General features: G+C 33.4%; 1 protein-coding gene across 1 annotated transcript in view; it reads right to left on the bottom strand.

Annotated features, from left to right (window-relative positions):
- LOC118735198 (PITH domain-containing protein GA19395-like) overlaps window positions 1–8391 on the bottom strand; it is a 35499-nt gene that overhangs the window by 20720 nt on the left and 6388 nt on the right. The gene's annotated exons all lie outside the window — the stretch shown is intronic.

Below are 8391 nucleotides of genomic sequence, written 5' to 3'. Positions count from 1 at the left end.
TTACCTTTCTTTTGATTATAACATTGTTAAAATCGCTTAACTTTTTTATAGAAATTTTGCAACTTTTGAAAACGTCTATATGCAAACGAGTAGTAGTAATAATAAGCAATTAAGCAACCACATATGTATGTAAAAATATCTTTATTATTAATGTTAATTGTAATTTTTATTCTTAATATTGATTACTAACTATTTATATTAGGTTAACAATGTATTTTGAAAAATAAATTTTGCAAAATAAAAATCAAAAAAAATTTTAAGATTTTTTATTTAAAGTTTTTAAGGTTATTTTGAATTCGCTGTGAAGAAAATGCAACCCTGCGCCAGCTGAAGTGGGCAATGCTAGACGAGTGCAGCTATATGTTTTCCTTACGAAGTATCTGAATGAGTGCGACTGTGATGCAAGGCTCACACGTACAGGGGGAAAGTGGTGACAATCTGCACACCGCCCATACAAATGTCACCAGTTTTGTCACCAGTTTTGAAGTGACCGAAACCCGCGGTTTCACCAGATTTGTCACCACTTTTGGCTGGCAGGGAACTTACCTTATAAATTAACTGTCAAAATTTTTATGGAAACTCGTTTACACATATCTGATAAATTTCTCCAGCGATTTTACTGAAAAACCTTGATAAACTGAAGCCAACGCAACTCTGTCAGAACTGGAGCTGCGTTTTCTTGGGCAATAATCGGGATCCTCATAAAGAATTTGCACGCAAATTCAATAACAACGATATGATCCTGATAGAGATCTGGTTCAATTTACTATCCGTTGTTTGTTTTGTTTTACTGATAATTTGGCCGCACAGTTTGGTAGCAGTAACAAATGAATTCATACACAAACAGATATTCTGCCATTGTTTCTTTTAACTTGCTTCAAATAAATCGCCTTTATGTTAAATATTTATTTAAATGAATATTATCTCGTATAAATATAACTTTTTCCTATTTAGTGAGGTCATTTCTGAAATTTCTTAATCCTCGATTACCAAAGAAAACACGACCATTGTCGCAGAGTACTTAAATCTATAAGAATATCTGTTTGATAAAGTTATCGGTTTAGATGAATACCACTATTGTATACCTATGACATGCGGAAGCCCCTCTTCTCCGGCAACAAAGAACCAGTTCTGCAGGCATAGGAGGAATTCTGGCTTGTAGTTCAACAATTCAACCAGAAGCTGACATATGTAGATGCGCCCATGGTTACTATGACCGGCAGCTCCGAATACCTTTGTGAGTCCATTGCCTTAGCGAGCTCTTTCTCCGCTGCTATAACTGCAAATGCATCAGAATCCATAATTTTCCTCAAAAGTATTTAAAATCGAGCAATTTTTGTTATAAACAAGCGCATGATGAGTTTTTTAATTCCTTTCCACTTTGTTTTCCTTCATACAGCTGAGTTCGAAAAACAACTGATACCTGCCAATGCTGCACATTTTTCCGCAAGGGTTGCAGCATGACGATTTTTCGTTTTTCGTAACGTAGCTACGAATTACGAAAATTCGGGTTCTAGAATAATGGTGTACATTTCTTTCTTTATGTGTATTTTGTCGGTGGTTTATTTCGGTGATTTTTAAGCGAGTTTCAATACATTTTTTGTGCAAATGTAATTAAAATGAAGTGCACGGTAATTGGTTGCAAAAACAGGTACAAAAATAATAAATTGGTTAGCACAAACATGCGCTAAAAATTGCTTGCATTTTTTTCTTTATGCTTCGTCTTCATATTCTTTGTTTACTTTTGGTTCATTTCGAATGAAATAACACGGCGCCGAAATTACAAACGTCAGCCAGAAAATTACTTTTCACTATTGCTTCATCTTTTCAGATCTTGTGATACTTACTTTCATTTACCGACGATTATGAATGTTACAAGTGCGTACCTATTAAACTTTTGCATACAACCAGAATGTCCAGATTTGGTAATTTAGCGCCAATTTGGACATTTACGCTTAAAAATTTGGGAAATCGACATTGGTGATTTTTTTCAAATAAATTTTTTTGCGCTATCATGTGCAAAATGCAATGCGTCGAAACACCTGAAAAGTAGGTTATGGAGTTAGAGCTTTAGTTTTAATGTGGTAACACTTGTTATTGCTATCGATTTTGTTGTAGCATATCGAACATTTGCCAATATTAGTTGCCTTCGCGTAGCTGTTAATTGTTCATGTTTAACCAAAACTTCCAGGTTTTTGCGTTCGCGTACGCAAAAAACTTCCAAAGGAGGCAAAATTGAGAGGGCAAAGTGACATTTCATTTTGAGGGGAAGCAGCTGGTTTTTGCTGGAAAAATTTTTGCCAACAGCAATTTTCCAACAGAAAAACAGCTGGTTTGTATTAACGCAAATCACAAAATTGAATTTGATGGTTTGGAAGTTAAAAATTACAAAATGCGACTAATTAAACTTGTAAGAAGAAAGTAGTTATTTGTTTAATCAATAAACTGTGTCAAGATACCACTTTGTGATCAGTTTTCGTACGTTTTAAATTTTATACTTTTGAATGTAAACAAAAATTATATCAGCTGTTCATCTAACTTGCAAGTTTCTGCAAATTTTCTGTTCGCGTACTGTTTTGGATATTTTTCTCTTGTGAGAGAACTGGTGACATTTCGCCGGAATTTTGCTGTTGGTTGGTTTTTACTGGAGACTTTAATCAAACGCACCTACTAAACCGCCATTTCTGACAACTCCCGCTGAATGTGAAATTTGCAATTTAATTATAAAAATTAACACAACTATTCTGCAACTCTTTCCTATTCGGATTTTGCTACAAATCGTAGAAATAGTATGCTGCAATCCGAATCGTATTTTCGAACTTTGGAAATTCGTAACAATGGCATGCCCAAAAAGCGTTTCTGCGTAATTTTGTACGAAAACAGTTCTGTGTCGGAGGCGAGATAACGTAAATCGATGTGTGTTTAAACAAATAAATTTGCCCTTCGTATATATGTATATTTTTATGCACTGTTTTTTGTAAACGAGCAAAAACGAACCTTTGTTGCTCCTTATCGAGAAACTTGGGTCCGGTTTAGTTATTTTTACAATAATTTTCGGTAGTTGTGTCCAAACGCATAATCCGAATAAGAAAACTTTAACATGACGTGTAATCAAAGGACAAAAATGTATTATCTTTGTATGGGCCAAATTCCTATGAATTTTGTTTGCTGGGTTGGAGCTGCTTCGGCCGATGGAGTAGAAGACGAAATGCTTATATTTTTCCCTTGTCCCTCCTACGCGTTTCGACACTCTCGTGTCATCTTCAGGGAGTCTGTTTTATTTAAACGATAAACAATAAACATGAAGAACGAACGAAAACCATGATTAACAAAAACATAATAATAGTTGCATACATACATACATATATACACAAGAATAGTTACATATGTACATGTATACTTAACACTAATTATATACACACATAATATCACTTGAAACTCACATTAAATATTGACAAGAATTTTACATTAATTTGCAGACATTGAAGGTAATACAACATTTAGGAAGAATTATTGAAGTATTCTTATTTATATTTGAATTTTAGTACGGCTGCATATGTGTTCTTCGTGTTGTCGACGTCTTCCTTAAAGTTGATTACGTTGTCCAATTGTTGTTGTATTCGTAGGCTCTCCAGTGTCATTCTCCTTCTTTCTCCTCTTTCGATGTCCAAAAATCTCTGTGTTGCCGAAGTCCGCTATATGTTCGTGTATTGTTAAGTGTTGAGCCAGTGCTGTTGTCCTTTTTTTTGTTTCTCGCGTCCGCTCTGTGTTCATTGATTCTTATACCCAACGCTGTTTTTGTTGTGCCTACGTAGCATTTATTGCAGCTTTCGTTATCATTGCCCTTGCACTTTATTTGGTACACTACATTGTGTTGTAGCTCCTTTTCAATCTTGTCTTTGGTTTTCGTCAACAATTTGTTGAGTGTGTTCAAGAATGATAGAATACAAGATTGCGCCGTACTGGGCGTTAACATTTGTGTACCACTAGTAAACAAAGAATAGAGCGAAAAGAATAACGAGTTGAAACTGCCAAAACAGTTCACTTTACTGCGAAAAATGTGTTTTAATTTTGCTAAATGCGAAAATATTGCATTTTTCTCCTAATCTATTAGAGAACAGTGAACATTTTAGTGCACCCCATTGCTTTGCAATTGAGCCTGCTTCAGCAAACGTTTTAGTGCACTTTATTGCTTTGCATTTAAGGCTGCTGCAGCAAACAACAGCAACATCTCTGCGGGATTGATTAGTTAACTTGCTAATGGAGGCTGCGTGGAGCAGAAACAAAATCATTGTGAGGAAATGCTGTTAATATAATAATAGAGAAACATTTCGGGAGCGGCTTTGCCGTGCCCTATGTACACAAAATGCAGCGATTCGTCCCAGCGCTACACTTGCATCTACGCTTCTTGCATCTTGGCGGTTGTCGCACTTTAACACACAGCACTTCATTGTATTAGTTTTTACGAAGTCTTCAACTCAAAAATCGCTCACAAATTGCAAATTAACACAATCTAAACTGATTTTTCACTTATAATTCAAATTTCTCTTTCGCTGATTTGTAAACAAAGGTTTATTTACAAGTTACCACAACTGTCAAAATCGGCAAAACCAAAGTAGCGGTACCACTGACGGCGCCACCCTTGTTCGCTGCACCGTGGAGTGTGTATGGGGCTTGTGTGCATATATCACATTCTAATTTTTTATTGTTTTTCGGAGTACTTGGTTATTTGTAAGTCCTGGTATGTATGTCACCCCAATGTATTTTTTGTTAGTGTTGTTTGGCTGTACTTCGGTGTTTTAGCTCAGTTGGCGAATTTGGTTTATTGTTGTTTGTAATAATCTTTCTATTAACGCGTGCGGGTAGCTGTTTTTGTACAAAATGTTTTTTATTTTGTTGTTGTTTTGCTCTGTAAATTCTTCGTCGCTGAGCAGATGGACTTTTATAATAAGACTGGCAGCGGTGTTTATTTGTTGTTTCCATGTAAGGACTACGGTATCATTCCGCCCCACTTACAGGGTAAATGTAGAAAATTCTCACATTGTTTCAAACTAGACACAACCCGACGTGAACTTATTAAACTAGAACAATGCTTTCTGCTCAAAATCATCGTATATACTTACAAGTATGGAATCCTATGCCCCTTTTTGTCTATTCTCTTTCTAACAGCGGACGTGCCTGCCAAACAGCGGACGTGCCTGCCAAACTGAAAAGCATGATGGCGGAAGTGTTTGACAGGCACCTACGACGATGCGAACGGCAATGGAAGGTAAGAAATGGAAGATGGTTGATATGACAATGAAAGAATTATGAAATAGCAGAATGTCGAACCAAAACGAATTTCAAAAATCTGACAATGCGAATGACGTCAAAATGAAAGAAATGCAAAATACCGAAATGTCGAAACAGAAGAAATAGATGACAGGCACGTGTTCAAGGGTTTCGTGCAACAAAAAGAGTTGTTGTGTTGCGCCATTCAATATTAAAAAAAAAGTAATGTGGTTGAATACGCTTTTTTATTAAGTTGAAAAATTACATATTTCGCCAGCCAAAAAGTGTATAAATAAATATATAGCATATTGCTATAAGATGTATTTATAAAAAGGGTACATGCTTATGGCCTTATTCATAAAAAAGAAAATAGATGTAAAGTAACATTAAAAATCGACTTGTTTACTTTTTAAGAATTTGGGAAAAACATTTAACTCAAGTTTTGGTGCACCCATCTTTTTTCTGTTTATTATTTTCAAATTTTTCTTTTCCTTAATACTCATTGAGGTTTCATTTACACCCAGCAAAAATCCAAATATTTTATAAGAAATTTCTTGACCGTTTTTCGCACACTTCTCTCATGATTTTTTATCGTAGTTATTATTCTGTTGACATCTAAATTGCCATACATTTTATGTTGTTGCCAATACATTGTTTTCCGGCGTTTCCTCTGTGAACTTTTATAACTGCATTCATAAAAATATTACTAATTTTGGTTTCTAATTTTTTTTCCATCTTGTTATTGCTGAATATCAAAAAGGAATTAATAAATAATAAAAAGTTAGTTACAATTTTAGTGAATGGTTCTTGCAAATAATATCATTAATGGTTGAAATGACTTTTTGCCAAAACCAAAGCAGACGGGAAGGAAAAATAGTTGATCATTAACGATTTGTCTGAAATATCGTTCTTGAAACGCGTTACTGCTCACTAAATTTGTAAAAATAAAATTTTTTCACTTAATTGTTATATTCTTCCTCATTGTGGTAAATTTACTCTTCATCACAGCAGGGCGCAATCTTCTTTTCGATGATTATTGTATTGCTACTTTGAATTTCTCAATTTTGACAATTCTGATCTAAAAGTAAGCGAAACCTCAGAAACTTTAAATGCACTGAAATTCACTAATACCCACTTCCGCAAAAATCACCTTATTTCGTATTTCCTTTGTTAAAAGTTATTGTAAATCATATATTTTTATTGCCTTATTAATAAAAAATAAAAGTTTTAAAAAGCTTTTTAAATTGCCGTTTACAAACATTTTTCCATTTATAAGCCTTTTTAAGCTACTTTATTGTTTATGAATAAGGCTATTATCGAAAAATTTATTATTAAGAAAATTTGCTGTTCTCACATTTTCTTTCAACATCCAATTCGAGTTTTATTACTTTTTGTACAGATATGTCATCGCCGCCAGGACGGCGCAATCTTGTATTCTATCTTTCTTAATTATTATTATTAATGGTAACCATGAATATTCATTAAAATCGTTTCAATTCGTAATAAAAGTAATTTACATACTGCTAGTGTAAATATATTTTTTAATATAAACTACCTTTTTTAATTCTAAAATAAATCAACAATCTCAAGATTTATAAGAAAATTGTCTTCAAAAAATACGTCCCAAAGCATCCCTGTTGATATCATAATTCAAATGCAAATTAGAATAGAAATTTTGATGCAAAAGTTTTTCCGCGATATTCATCATACAAATTTATCATCTTACTTGTCCGTATGTCGCTCTGGAAAGAAATATATTTTAACTGATATGTTTTCTTGAAAACAAATGCAAATTTACCTATTTTTTCCACCGGCAGGCACGAATATGATATTCAAAACAGAAGCAATGACAACGAATTTTACACACATTGTTGTATTTTAGCGCAAAACGATAAGTTTCACAAATATTTTAAATTATTGCCTGGAACATACACATTTATCGTTATTATTGGAAATGCAAGACTTGGCATGCATTTTTAATTTCTTTTTTATTGAATTCAAATGAATAAAAACCCATTTTTCTAAAATATTTCTCAATTTACATTTTAAAGTTTTTTCTGAAACTTGAATGTAACTCTGTGCGGAGAATGAGAGAATTGAAAATCAGGTGATCTCAGCTGTTTTCAAATGTAAACAAACAAAATGGCGCTTTCCATACTTGTAAGCCTATACAATGCTCAAAATCCTCAATTTAGAAATTAAAGAAACAAATATTAATATAAAAATAGTCACAACCAACATTAAACATGGGGAAAATTTACTGAAAAGCAGACTTATGGAAGTAGAATACAAGAAAATAATAGAAAATCAGAAACAATTTTCTAATAAAGTTTAAATAGACACGCAGAAACTACATGAGAAAAAATTAGATGAGCAAATATCAAAAAATATAACAAAATTTGGCATAAGATTTAATGAGGATTGGTTTATAAATAAAACAGATATTCCCATGCCTAAGTATTCCCGTTGGCTACTCTCACTTGGAGGCAAATTCGCATTGCCGGTGTCTAAGAAAACATTTTCCCCGATTCCCATAATTGCCGACTTAGAGCAAGACATACAAGATATTACTGACGAAAGGGAAAAAGATGCAACAAGAAGCAATATCTATACAAAAAGTATTACGAAGATAGAATGAGGGAATTACTGAATGACAAAACCACATACAAAACCATAAGAAGTGATCCTACCCAACAATTATTGAGGAAAAACAACAATATAGTAAACGCCTTATTCAAGCAGAAAAAAATTGACGTAAAACAAAAATTCCACTTGACATGCACAGCAGCTAATGCTCCTAGATTATACGGACTACCCAAAATTCATAAAACCGGTACACCTCTCCGACCAATATCCTCGTCTACAAATGTTCCCTGCTACAAATTATCGAAGTTTATTGGCAACATTTTAAAAAAACATAATCTCTGACGAATATAATATAAGGAATTCCTATCAACTGAAAGAAAATCTAAAAAATATTACTATTGAACAAGATGAAATTTTAATATAATTCGATGTCATATCACTATTCACGAATATCCCGATACATTTAGCCATACAGACAATTATGAAGAATTGGAAAAAATTAGAGAATTTTACAAACATTACACGAAAAGAATT

Source organism: Rhagoletis pomonella, unplaced genomic scaffold (assembly GCF_013731165.1).
Source record: "Rhagoletis pomonella isolate Grant_MI unplaced genomic scaffold, Rhpom_1.0 Rhpom_scaffold_00003, whole genome shotgun sequence".
Classification (NCBI taxonomy): domain Eukaryota; kingdom Metazoa; phylum Arthropoda; class Insecta; order Diptera; family Tephritidae; genus Rhagoletis; species Rhagoletis pomonella.
This window is presented reverse-complemented; position numbering and strand designations above follow the sequence as displayed.